This window comes from Plectropomus leopardus, chromosome 10 (genome assembly GCF_026936395.1).
Source record: "Plectropomus leopardus strain MGB_pleo_1.0 chromosome 10, ASM2693639v1, whole genome shotgun sequence".
Lineage (NCBI taxonomy): Eukaryota > Metazoa > Chordata > Actinopteri > Perciformes > Serranidae > Plectropomus > Plectropomus leopardus.
In genome coordinates, this window is record NC_142185.1 from 35,624,813 (window position 1) to 35,638,606 (window position 13,794).

The window sequence follows — 13,794 nt, forward strand, 5'->3', positions numbered from 1 at the left end:
CTGAAACAGATGGGGGATCTGAAAGGGTTAAGTGGTCACAGAGAGCCCACACATGCACGCACGCCCTGCTCCGCCGCTTTTGTTTTACCGCGACACAATGAGAGCCGCTCCTTTACTGCCCCGATCCTGCACAACTTCACTCTGTAGTTTATGGCACCAGGAAACATGTATGTGTGTGTGTGTGTGTGTGTGTGTGTGTGATGGAGATTGAGAGAGAGAGTGTTGAGTGGCGATAAGAAGTCGGCCGTAAACTGTCGCGTTGGAGCGCAAGGATCTATCTGCGCTTATCAAGGCAGTGTTTCCGGCCTGAGAGTGCGATAACGGGGCAGATTGGCGGTGAGATGCATCGCCGGTATCTTGATGAGGGAGATTAAATTCCCTGCTGGAGATTAGCGTGGAATCTGCCCTCTGCCTTATCGCGCCGCCGACACAATGAACCCTGCCCTGCCCTACTTGGCAGGAAGCAGCTGAGCGTGGCCGACCCACTCCTCCGCCATCCAGAGGGCAAATAAACCGTTTCTGAAAAAGTCGCATTTATTACTTTTAACCTCGGATTATAATGTGATTTTTATTACAAAATATTTGCAAAGGGAACCAAAGTTGAAAGGCTGTAATCTGTAAGGTCGCATTTGAGCAGAATTTGCAAAGTTGTCTTTGTAATTTTATTTTCTATTTAATGTAAGATAACTGTGAAAGGTGACATAATATAATAACACTGTAACATAAAGAAAAAGCTTTGCATTATTACGCTATACCAGAGTATTTAGATATCCCGAAAATATGGTGGTGGGAGACGTTACAGGACTGCAAACAGCCGGTGACCAGCAGGCAGAGAGAGACTGTGGGGAATAACTGCATTTTGGTGGACTTAATTATTAGATTACTAACAAGAGAAACCAAGACAGTTAGGATGAGTTTGAATTTGTTTCTGTCGAGTGTGAACGAAGTGTTTTTATGAGTGAATTAAGTCCCATCGTTCCTCTGTGACCGAGAGAAAGTTAATTTTAAAATGTATACAGTTGTGTTTCTCTGTTTAATAATAAAATACTTGTGAGAATATTACTTTTCTAAACTTTTTGTGGGTTTTTAGTGCGTATTTATTAGTCTAAAAAGCTAAAAAAAAAAAAAAAATAAGCAGCAGGCTGGCGGTCAAATATCATATTCCTCTGAAATTTCAGGACGGCAATGAAGGTCACCTCTGCAAAAGGCAAATTTTGTTTTTTTGTTGTTTTTTTTATTTATTTAAGGTCTGTTGGGACTATTTATTCTATTTTTTTTTACTATTAGGTGGTTACAGATTAACACGCGATGAAGTTTTTTTAATTAAAAAAAAGTCGGTTATGAGTACATTTAGAGTACAAATATAACATTACAACATCGTTTTTGGTTCTGAAGGGGTTGATAACGTTGTCTTTAAACTTTTTGTTGTTATTAGTCTGATGTGAAAAAGTTGCCGAGTCGTCACTGATGATGTCTGCAGTGTTAACTGGAAGCATGAACGTATGAAGAGGCTTCCCCTGAAAGTTTTGTGACTGGAGTGACTGGAGGTGGTGTGGAGGACAGAAGGAGGTCAAACGTTAGTGTCAAGTGTCCTCGCCACCAATCGTGTCTCACTGACTCATCGCATGGAGGTCCACATAATGAAAGGTGGCAGATGATTCAGTGAGGTGGGAACGGCTGAGGGGAGTCAAGCCGTAAGTCACCGCTGTCAGGATTTAGTCTGAACCACATTCTTTGCTGTTATTGAAACACACACACACACACACACACACACTCTCAGGCTGGTGTCAGGAGGTAAAGCATTGTGACATACCATAGTCATTCCGACATCGACACAGTTATGTAACAAAAACTGGGTTAAGCAGCTCGAGAACAATCTTAACCATCACTTGACTCATTCCTTCTTTTCTTCTCCCTACTTTCCTTTTTGCGCATGACTCGTCTTTGTTTATACGGCAACAAGTCGCGCTCACAAGTCTGTCATTCACGGGCCGATCGCACAGTTAAGAGCTCAGCAGCATGACTCAAGACGTCACAAATGGTTTGTGCGCACGACACGAGAAGCCCGTGCATGTTTTCTTTTGTGTGTGTGTGTGTGTGTGTGTGTGTACTCAAGAGCACTCGTTCCAACGGTGAACTAACCACACACACCTGGCCCGTTTCCTCCTCTGCTCATATATGGGCAAAGCTTCCCCTACCTGGGCCCCACTCTGAATTCCAATAAGTGGCAGTATGTGTGTGTGCGTGCATGTGTGCGCGTGTGCGAGGAAGAGGCTGTAGAGACGGATGCACGTCATGGAAAACCAGGATCAATGGGCAAGGCTGCGTTTTTAAGGTGTTCCTTTTGTTTTCCAAAGGTAATCAGTTAACACAATGACTCAGCCTGGCTGATTATTCAAAGTGGCTGCTGCAGCGGGACGACGTCAAGAAGGCACCGCGCTCAGGCTGCTGTTACACAAGCCCAACGTTAAAGCTAAAAGCCCTGTGATTCCTACGGATCAGCAGGATTATCTAATCCAGAATCAAGCTCAGTTTAACCCTTTCATACCTGCGAAAAATGGTTTCTTTCAAAAACATGGGAAGAGAGCAATGAGCAACTTAAGAAGAAATGACCCGGAAATTTGCAGGAAATCTGTGGTGGAAGAAGTATTCAGATCCTTCACTTCAGTAAAAGTACTCATACCGAACTGTAAAAATACAAGTAAAAAACCTGCATTGAAAATGTTACTTAAGTTTAAGTTATTTAGAATTATAAGGATCAATCACTGATAGTTTTACAAATAAAAGCACCCAATGCAGAAAAATCTTTTTTTCTATCAAAAGAAAACACACCCTAAAAAAATCTCAAAATCTGAAAAAAGACAAAACATACAAAAAAAACATGATGAAATAAGAAAATATCTGAAACTTAAAACCATAAAAAATATAAATACAATAACTCCAATCTCAAAATTATATTTAAAGACTCAACTGTATATCAAAATAGTTCAATAGTTATTTGTTTGTGAATTGACTGAATAATGAACCAATGCTGCAGCTGTACTTGTACATACTTTTTGGTTCTTTAGTTCATAACAAAAATATAGTATTTTATGAACTGTTCTTGTGTTTTTTCACAAAAAAACCAAACGTGTAAAGTAACTAATACTGTCATATAAATGTAGTGAAGTAAAAAGCAATAAATTAGTTTTAAAAAAAAAAGAAAATTAACTTAAAATTAGCCACAACAAAAAAAAAACAAAAACCCCCAAACAAAATAAAGAAAACCTAAACAAAAATACAAAATAGATAAAAACAAACAAGGAAATGACCCAAAAACTGCTTAAAATTATAATAACACTGTAAAATAACTTAAAATATATCATAATAACTATACAGAAAAAAATTTCCTTTGCTTTTTCAAAGAAATAATTTTCAAAATCTACTTATTTTTCACAATGTGCAGAACATTATTTGCCATGTTCCTCAGGGTTCAAAGGTTAACTTATATTTGCTTTCTATATTTGCATATATTTACTTTACTTAATACTTGTGAAAGGCGTCTGGCTGCGGCTAAAGAAAAGCGACGTCGATGCAGGTTTCAAAGGGTTAAAAGCGACACTATGGGGGTCTGATAGTTTCACCAGCAACCATTTTGACATCTGGTATGTTAAAAGTGAGTTATCTTCCTGGAGTCTGCGGGCTATTTATCAATGAGTGTTAGTATTTAGGGCGGAGGCGGCTCAGGTATCAGCAGCCAGGTCGTGGCTCTCGCACAGAGCGCACATTATAACATCACACCCTCGGCGTCGCCTTGTGTTGGGACTAATGAAGCTGATTTACGGCTGTTTGCTGGGGTGCAGCGCTTAAACCCCGTGACCCCGCGAGACGGGGACGGGGACGCAGGAATGCCCTCGCTCTGACTTTGGAGGATGGGGCGCTTTTTCATCCCTCCTCTCGCTGTACATTTTCTATTTTTTCCCTCCTCCGTCGCCTCCTTTCTCTGCTCACGTTTGCCAGGCCTTCATAAAGCAGCTCGAGGAGGGAGTTCGCTTTCCTTGGTCACCGTGCCAGCTCTTTCCCATCAGTCCAGCCCCCTGGAAGAGGCTGCAGACACCCCTCTCTCTCCCTCTCCCCCTCTTTCTCTCTCCCTCTCCCGGCCGGGGGCTGAGCCGGGGGCCGGGGTACGTGTGTTCGAGGCTGGGGCTCCCTCTGGAGAAGCTCTCTGGCTCTCCGCTCTTTGGGCGCCGATCCAGTCCTCACCTCAACTGACAGCCACCTAGCAGCACCCAAAGGAACCGTTTGGGATCGCTTTACATGTAAAGCCTGTTTCATCTTCTGGGTTTATAATAAGGGGAGAGAGCGAGAGGAGGGGGAGAGAGTGACTTCAGCAGGCTGTCTGGCAGCGGCGGCCGCTTGGATAGCGGGAGAATATTCTGGGACGGGGAGCGACTTTGGACGGCGAACAGAGGTGGCAGGGACGACCGAGCTTCCATAACCTCTGTCTCCGCAGAATCGGAGCTATTGGCTTCCTCTCTTTGGTTGGACGCTTTCGCTCGCCCATCACAACCAATCAGACTCTCAGGCTGGGCTCTAATGGAACTCGGGGAGCTGAGAACTGGTATCTGATTGGCTGCCGGCCTCGTGGATCGACTGCTTAATTGGCGGCAAGCTGTTGGTGAGCGTCTGGCTCGGCTCGGCGTGCAGACTCGGCTTCTCTCTCAGTCATGAAGTGGCGCTGATCGGTGCAAAATCTGGTTGTCCGGTTTCATTTCATGAACCGAACTGACGAGAAATAAGCTCAAATATTCGAATATAATTAGTATTGACTTTGAATGTTGCATTTTACTTTATATTTTTAGTGAAAATATGTTTAAATACAAAAAACAAACAGGAAATGACCTGAGAAAAAGTGCCTAAAAATCATAATAATCCCTTAAAACGACTTTATATATATATAATAATGATAATATAAATATGTATTTTTCCAGAAAATTTTCCCCTAACCTTCACTCGCCGTCAGGAAGAAACGCTTAATGCAAAATCTGATTGTCTGCTTTCATTCATGAATCAAACTGATGAAAAATGATTTAAAAAAAACATTTTTCTATAGCTTTTTTAAAAATTATTTTCTAAACTAACTAATTTCTTGCAATTTGTGGAACATTTCTTGTCAAGTTGCTCGTCGCCTTCTGTCTTTGAAAGAAAGAAAGCCGGTTTGCTTTGAGCTCCAGGTTTCAAAGGGTTAATGACTTACGAACGGATCATATCTGTAGTTTGAAAAAATGTAAAATGTCAACATTTTTTGTCTGTTCGGTTGAACGATTAGTGATTGGAATGATTATTCAATCAACAGACAATCGTTGGGCAGCTATATTTTGATCATCGCTCGAGTATCACAGTTCGGTAATTTTTCGTGCAAAAATGCCCCAAAATTTGGTATATCCAGGTGCTCAAATATGAGGACTTGCTGCTTGCCTCCATCTTAAATTACTGTTTATTTAACATTTTGGGGTTTGCAAATGTTGGTTGGACACAACAAGACATTTGCTGACGTGACTTTAGGCTCCAGGATATTGAAACAGGATCTCCGATTTATCCAATAATCGAGAAAATAATCTGCAGATTAATCTGTAACAAATCGTCAGTTGTCGCCTTCGTCCACAAATGTCCAAAAACACACTGACCTCCGTTGCCGACAGTAACAAGGTCGTCTCATGATGAGCACAGCTGAGACGGTCTTTCAGTACGAGAAGTTGAAGAAGGTGAAGAGAAAATGTGATCGCGCTGTGAATAGTGTTTCTAAAATCCAGTTTTTCTCCGTGAATGTGATTTTCATTATTCTAAATAAACACTGATGCGTTTTAAGATTTCATTTGGGAGAATAACTGTAGACAATAAGCCTGAGCTGGAAACAGACGCGGACTTTAACGATGGAGCGAGGCGCATACTGTACACACACACACACACACACACACACACACACACACACACACACCAAGACACAGAGAGAGAGGGAATGCATCCACACCCAGCCCACACATCCTACACACCCACCCACACACACACATGCCCACACATACTTGAGCAACAAGAAGCACATGCACACAACCAGTGAACCAATGTCGCCTACTGCAGAAGTGCAACTTATCTTTGCACACACACACACACACACACACACACACTTGTACAGTGGTCACCCCCTACTTTGAGGCTGAGGCTGGGTAATGATTCAGTTCCTCTTTGCTTCCCTCAGAGTGTGTGTGTGTGTGTGTGTGTGTGTGTTTGCGCACATAGATGCACTTGTCTGTGTGTACGAGTCGGTGTATATATGCTGTATATGTGTGCACAGTTGTCACTTTGTGAATGTGTTTTGTGTGTGTGTGTCTGTGTGTGTGTGTGTGTGTGTGTGTGTGTGTGTGTGTGAATGTGGATGTGGTCAGGCTCAGTCATCTTCCAGGCAGCTAAGAGGAAACCCACATCAACTGTCGTACACCACACTCTAGGAATAGACTTGCCCAGTGCAGGCAGGAATGGAATGGCACGCCTGGCCTCACCCCTCCTCACCCCTCCTCACCCCTCCTCACCCCTCCTCACCCCTCCTCACCCCTCCTCACACCGCCTCACACCGCCTCACACCGCCTCACCCGTCCTCAGGCCTCCTCGCACTCACCCCGTCCGAAATCCGCTCAGTCTGCTGCACCCTTCATTAAAACTCCTCACACCTCACATCGTCCATTCATTCATTCATTCATTCATTCATTCATTCATTCATTCACTTGGAGAATATTTAGATATGTCTTTAAAAGAGTATCACAATATTTTCAGGCTATATCGCGATACACAATATATATCTTGATTTTTTAAAATCTCCTTTAAACTAAGGCAAACTACTAAATCTAAAAAAAATCAAATGAAACACAGTTACAAATAAAGTAGCTACTGCCATAATAAAAATTACAGAATCTTCTGTAAAAAATAAATAAAAAACTGTTCTGTTAAATAAATTAAAGTATAAAGTTAAGTAAAGTACTGTTACAGTACAGTTATATAAAGTATTGTTATAATCAATAATAATAAGTCAAAATTGTTTTAGCTGCTGCTTTTTGTGCTAAAAGACCGAGACAATTTATCCTCGATGTTTGCGATAAAGTCATTTTACACATCGCACGTAGAGCAAGCCGCAATGAATTGTGTCTATTCGTATATTCAGCTATAGTTCTGTTTCTGAAGCTTCATATCCAAACAACGTACAAACGACAGAAAGCCGTTGGAAGGTCGTAGTTTCTGAGATGGGAAGTCGTTATTTGTTGTGTTTGTGAGCTTTGAGTGCGTAAAGTGGGAACAACATGGAAGCTACAAAGACGATGGGTGTCATTTTAATGCAAAGATGTTTAAATCCCTTTTTCCAGTTTATTTATATTTTTATATATATATATATATATATATATATATATATATATATATATATATATACTTTTTTTAAAAATATGTCATTTTTTTATTTTTATTTTTATTTTATATCTACATGGACAGCAGCTAACATTAATACCATATTACACTTTACATGTGAACAAAAACTGATGTTTTATACATGAATTAATAAAAACCCGTCGTGTTTATGTTTTAATGACGTCAGAAACTCGTCTTATTGCTGCAGAGAATCGCTGCTCACCTGAACGTGTTAACAGGTGCATCGAAAGAGGACGCAGTCTTTAAACAAAAAGAGAAACTCCGGCAGACTGTCGCGATTACTGCTGACATCTTAATCAAATGAAATAGAAAAAAAGACATTTTGGTCTAGCATCATATAACATACCTGATGAAGATATAAGAAAAAGAATAAAAGAAAATAAAAAAATGTTGATGCTTTCTTGAGGTCATTTTCTTGTTTTTTTGGGGGGGGGGCAGGTTTTAGTAATGTCATGCTAATTTTTCTCTTTCTAAACTGAAGTCCATGCTGTCCTTCCTTTAACCCTCACAGTATCGTCTAAAGTGTCGAGAACGTTTTTCGTTATTCCATCGGTGACTCTAGTCGTGGTGCCGCTGTATGTAACTGGACCCTGAGTTTCTGCTCCAATTATTCATTTTTATGTAAATTCTCTTCTTCAAACACAGCGCTGATCTTTCTGCTATGAGCTGCCGTCACGTCATTAAAAAACTAAAAGTTGTGAGACACTTGTCCTCTGTCGTCTCTTGTCCCGCTTCATTCCCTGTCTTCTCTCAAACCAAAGGCTTCAGTTTCAGTGGAAAAAAGACGATAGCCCCGCGTACGTTTTGACCTCTCTGCCCAGCGGCGGTGGCAGCATCACCAAAGCATGGAAAAAAAAGAGCGAGATAAGACATAAGGACCTTATCACCTTATCTCCAGCGCTGTGAGCGTGCTCGGGCTCACCGGTCTGGACCTGTTAATATCACACTTGTCCTTATAGTGACGGCTCTAACATACATCTGTGCAAAGTCACATCCTGCGTGATGGATTCAATCTGTATTCCTGTATATCTGCTGAACTCACTGACTCAAAGCGGTGCTTTCTGTGGTTGTTTTTTTTCAGGTTTGATTCTGCACAGATGGATCAAGAAACGCCGTGTGTTCCCACAAAGCCGTTTGAAGGAGAGGTAAGAAAATCTTTCATAGATTTTTGCAGCAGCAAACATCTTCCCCTCTTTCCCCTGTCACTCATATCCCCGCCTCCTTTCTAGAAACTGTATTCCCTCCAGCAAAGAGCAGAGCCTGAGGCCATCCCTTTATACCGCCTCAAATCCCCCGTAAAGCTGCAGCAGGGAGGCAGAGACTATAACACGTCTTTGAGTCTCGCAGGTAGCATCAGTCAGCGAGCGTCACAGCGATCGCTGCCGTGAGAAAAAGAGAGGACAAATGACGCAACTCAGAGTAAAAGCTGTCCAAACAAACCAATACTCAGACACTAATAGAAAAATTAGTATTAGATACAAAACTTTTGAAACAGTATTAAAATGGTGCCTTCTTTCCCGCCTAAGTAGGAGGGTTTCCATTACAGATTTGTGCAAAACTGAAGTGATATTTTCAAAATGTCGATAAAACAGAACATAGAGGTGACTTTGTTTCCACTGAGTGATGCTCTGCTGCTTCTCCTCTGGTGATAACATCCCAGTAACCATGGCGATGGATGTTCAAAACACCAGCAGCTTTATTTCTATTGCAGCCACCAAACTAGCCGTCATTATTGCCAATCCAAGGCCCCGTAGGCGTGTTATGGAGCCATGATGGAAAGGCGAGCCCCTTATACGTGGGATGAGGGATTTCTGGGAGATGTAGTCCACGATTTCACAGAGGAATTGTGGATTCGAAACTTTCTCAGAGTTATGTGATGCAGTAACAGCTCTCGTAGCTCCTGCTGCATCATGAGGGAGCCAGTTCCTACTGACAAGCTCATAGACAAAGCATCATGTGACCTCAGTGTCATGTGACCTCACAGCGTTATGTGACCTAGAAAAGACTAAAAAGTGTCTCCATTGCAGTTTTGCGAATTGTGGCTTTTTCCACATCGCCCATGCCAGCGTAAAAACTGACTTTCAAAACTGATGTGTTTTTATTAGGCACACAAGACAGGAAGTCTCACCAGCAGCTGAGTATGTAAGCAGTCGTGCGCAACAACGTCAGCTCAGCTGAGCCGTCCACATAAAACTAACTGAACATGGCGAGTGCTGCCGCCGCCGCCGCCGCCGCCGCTGCCGCAGCCGCTGCTGCCGGGCCTTCACAAACAGTTTTAGTCAGAAATGAAAAAACAGCAAAAGTGCCTTTTGGAAGTATTTTGCAAATGAGACAAACGCTCAGGCTGAGGATGGTAATAAGCTTGTATTCAAACAACGCTACAAAGTGGTGCTACTTAGCGAAGCATCTTAACCCTTTCAAACCTCGGCAAATTGTCTGCTTTGTTTCAAAACATGGGAACTAAGAAATGAGGAACGACAGAAGAAATGACCCAAACATCGGCAAGAATTTACCAAAAAGTAGAAGAAAAAATGCCTGAAAATAAGTTTAAAAAAAAGACGAGGAAATGACCTATATAAAGTGCTAAAAAGCTGCTATTTTTGTAAAACAATTTTAAATATGTAAATATGATAATTAACTTAAAATTTAAAAGACATTAATATTTTGTTATTAGCCATCTGTTATGCAACTGTTAATGGCTGACAGCTAATAATATAACGACTAACGCTGATGTGCGACAGCCAGCGTTATCAGTCCTGCCCCTCTCTAATGTTACTTACAGCAAGCTTGCGTTTTATTTTTTGGTCTTATTATTCTAATCTTCTTTCTTCCCGGTGGTATCAAAAATGGTATTGGTTATTTTCTGGGTATCGATCTAGAAATTCTGCCATCAGGGTGGTAAAAAACTGCCGTGTAGAGACAGAGGAGACGGACGAAGAGACAAACGGACAGAAAGAGCAGCGACAGAAAGGCAGGAATGTGAGGAGGGAGAGAGGAGAGAAAGAAGCCAACACATTTCCCTTAATAAAACCAAACTGGAGTCAAGTGACCCTCAGCTGGTCACAGTATGTTTGATCAATACGGTCATGAGGCTTCAGGTATGCAGACCACAGAGAGACAGAGAGGGGGGTGGTGCTGTCCTGCCTCTCTCCTCCCTCCTCTCCTCACCTGTACGCAGGTCGTGATTTATTTCGACGGGGTCAGCGCTCCCATTATGTGTCGGGCTGAGCGTTGGAGCCCGCGTGGCGGTGGCCGCTGCCTGTCGCGCCCCGGGGCTAATGGGAAAGAATGAAAGGAATCTGCAACTGATAATGCCACGCTTGGAGATGTTCGTCAGCAGATAATCTCCCATATCCTTCCCCTCCCTCAGGATCCTTTTCTTCTTCTGCTTGATCTTTTCCCCTCGCTTCGCCCAGCTAAACTGGCTCCGCTGTCCTGCATCATCGCTCAGGGTTCACGCACATTTTAAACGCTAAATTTCCATAACTTTTCCATACATTCTCCGACAGAAGCATCAGTACTCCTTATTGGCTCTTTTTAATTACTATATGATGGCTTTTTAAATATATATATATTACTTTTAAAAAGTAATAACGTCAGAACCGGACTAGAACTGAATATTTAAATATAAATTGGGACTGGGATTATTCATTATTTATGGGGGGGGGGCATGTCAAATAAGTTTTTAAGCACTGGGGAGGGACTTTAATTTCTTATTTAGGCTTAGGGAAGGGCATCCAACTTCATTTACTGCTGGTCTTTAAAGCAAAAATGTTGCAAATTTTTATTTTTCTTCTAAAATGTTTTGGTCTTTAAAAAAAAAAAGCAAAGATAATGACAATTTCTTTCCTTTAAAAATGTTGGTAATTTTTAAATTTTAAAAAATGGTGATTTTTTTCCTTTAAAATGTTTTTCTCTATTGATTTCTGGGTGATTTTTCAAGAAGAAATTTGGCTTTTTCTGTAAAAATGTTGTGATTTTTAAATACATTTATTTATTTATTTAATAACAATATTATTTATGATGAGCCAGAAACCGTAAAACAAAAATTATTGTTGGATTTGCAAATTTCTGATGTGTCCTTGAACACATCAATACTTATTACTGTGAAACAAAATTTCATGACTTTTCCAAAACTTTCACAGTATTTTTGGTTTTTGAAAATGTTTCCAGGCCTGTAAATTGCTATGTGCAAACTCCACGACTTTTCCAGGTTATTTGTGCCGTATGAACCGTGGTATTTACTCCTCTGTCATTTTATTTGCCTCTTTTTCCCCTCTTGTGAGCCCTGCGAGTGTTTTTAATGGATCTATTTGTTCTCTCTCCTTCAGATGGACTCAGAGGTGTGCAGTCTTTCGAAGCGGCCGGCGTTCACGGTTCACGGCTCCGTGGCTGCTGTCAGTTGCTCAGTAGGCAGTGTAGATCCTGTGTAGCAATCAGCAGCTACATCTGGCTACTGGGTCTCTGACGGCTCTGCCTACTTCCCGGTTGATGCGTGCCCGTGACGCTCCCATTGGCTGGTGGCACATTCCGATCCTGTGATTGGCTGCGACGTGAGGGGGGCTCCATCCTGTGACCCCACAGACAGGATGCTCTCTGTGTCACAACTCCACAAGGGGCCCTTGTCAAGGCTTTTTGTGTTGTTGTTGTTTTTTTTTCACTCCTTCCTCTTCCGCCATTCTTCTTTTAATTCAGCCTCTCTGCCTCGTGCTCTGTGAGCTCCTCTTTGTATGAAAAGTCCTTGGTAAAAACTTTTAATTTCAAAGAGCGTTTTTTTTGCCAAAGCATCAATTGATGCATGTTTGAAAAGCCTCGGAGGTGAAGAGATGTGCCTTTGCTTTGTCCTGAACCTGGCATACAATGTAGATTTCTGTGTGGTTCAATTCTACAGCTACATTGTCTGCTGGGTTTCTGGCTAGCAATATAAGCGGCAGTTATATAAACTCCGGTGCTCGAAAAGGTAAGTATTCATCTATCCCGTCAATGTGCCTCAAGTGACTGACCCTGACAATTCAATAAAGAGAAAATATTTCACATTAACGGCGCTGAGTGACTGTCATTTGTCCGACTGAATATCACATTTGAAGAGAGAGAGAGAGAAAAGAAAAAAAATCAGGAATCTGCAAAATCTAAATTGATTCAGTGTTGTTGCTGCGTCCCAGGAGTTAACCCCGAGCAAGAGATGCCAGGAATATTCTAGTAACTCAGCACAAAGCCGGGTCGTTGTCTGTCAGGAGGATGTCAGACTGCTGTCAGACCGGCTCCTTATTAGTGGGACAGCACTGTCTACCCTGCAGCCGACACACACACACACACACACACACACACACCTGGGATTACACCCAAACTTCAACAATGCTTTCAGAAGACATCCTGCATCCCCACATCAACACCTCACTCAAACACCACACAAACACTTTTCTCCTCAAATCTCTGAGTCAGATGTTTATTAAAATACACGAGACTAAACTGCAATCTGTTGGGATTATTTATGATGGTAGTGAAGGTATGTTTAACCGGCTGAGACCGGGATTATCAGTTTTTTGTGCTGCCATCACCAGTTATAAATGAACAACTGATAATGTCAAAAACACAGTGGTTTATACCATACAGTGACAGTACTTGCCCCCCCCCCACAAAACAATAAAAAATTTTCAGTGATTTTCTTGAATTTTTAAAGTAAATAATTTTTTTTTAAAAAAGGAAACAAATCAGTACCCATTCTAATCTCTGATTATTTTGTTTTAAATCTCTGTCAGATGTTTACTGAAATACATAAGATTAAACTGCATTTTGGTGGGATTAATTATGATGGTTTTGGTTTGGAAGATTTAAAAAAAAAAGAGAGAAAGAGAAAAAATGCCCCAAAACTAAAATTATTATTATCATAATCATATATTTTGAATTATTTTACAGAATTATTATTAATTTTAAGTAATTTTTTTCTAGATCATTTCTTTCTTTTTTTTGCATGTGTGGTTTTTCTGGGGGAATCCTCTTGTACTTTTAGCTTTTCTCTTTTGCTACTTTTTGGGTAATTTCATCTCAAGTTGCTCATTGCCTTTTTCCCATGATTTTGAAAGAAATAAACCAATTTGCTCTGGTTTCAAAGGGTTAAGGCAGCTTTCATATCAAATTTGACTGAGTGCTCTTTCTATACAAACGCTGCAGATTCATGAATCAAGCAGCGGCCGTGCAGCTCCAGGTGAACCGGTTTGTAAACAAACACAAAGACACCAAGATGAACAAGAAACTGAAAAAAGGGACATAACTGGACAGCAGAAGATGAAGGAAATGAGTGTGTATCCAGGAGGGAGTCTGCAGTGCTGTCCAGGTCCTGTC

The 13,794-nt window shown here is 41.3% G+C and overlaps 1 long non-coding RNA gene across 2 annotated transcripts in view; it reads left to right on the plus strand.

Annotated features, from left to right (window-relative positions):
* Positions 1-12,492, plus strand: part of LOC121948786 (uncharacterized) — a 39,844-nt gene extending 27,352 nt beyond the window's left edge. For both annotated transcript variants that reach the window (XR_015777734.1, XR_006106185.2), the window contains 2 exons: positions 8,534-8,597; positions 11,784-12,492. This is a non-coding gene — a long non-coding RNA (uncharacterized LOC121948786). The remainder of the gene's footprint in view (positions 1-8,533; positions 8,598-11,783) is intronic.
* Positions 12,493-13,794: the final 1,302 nt, after the last annotated feature.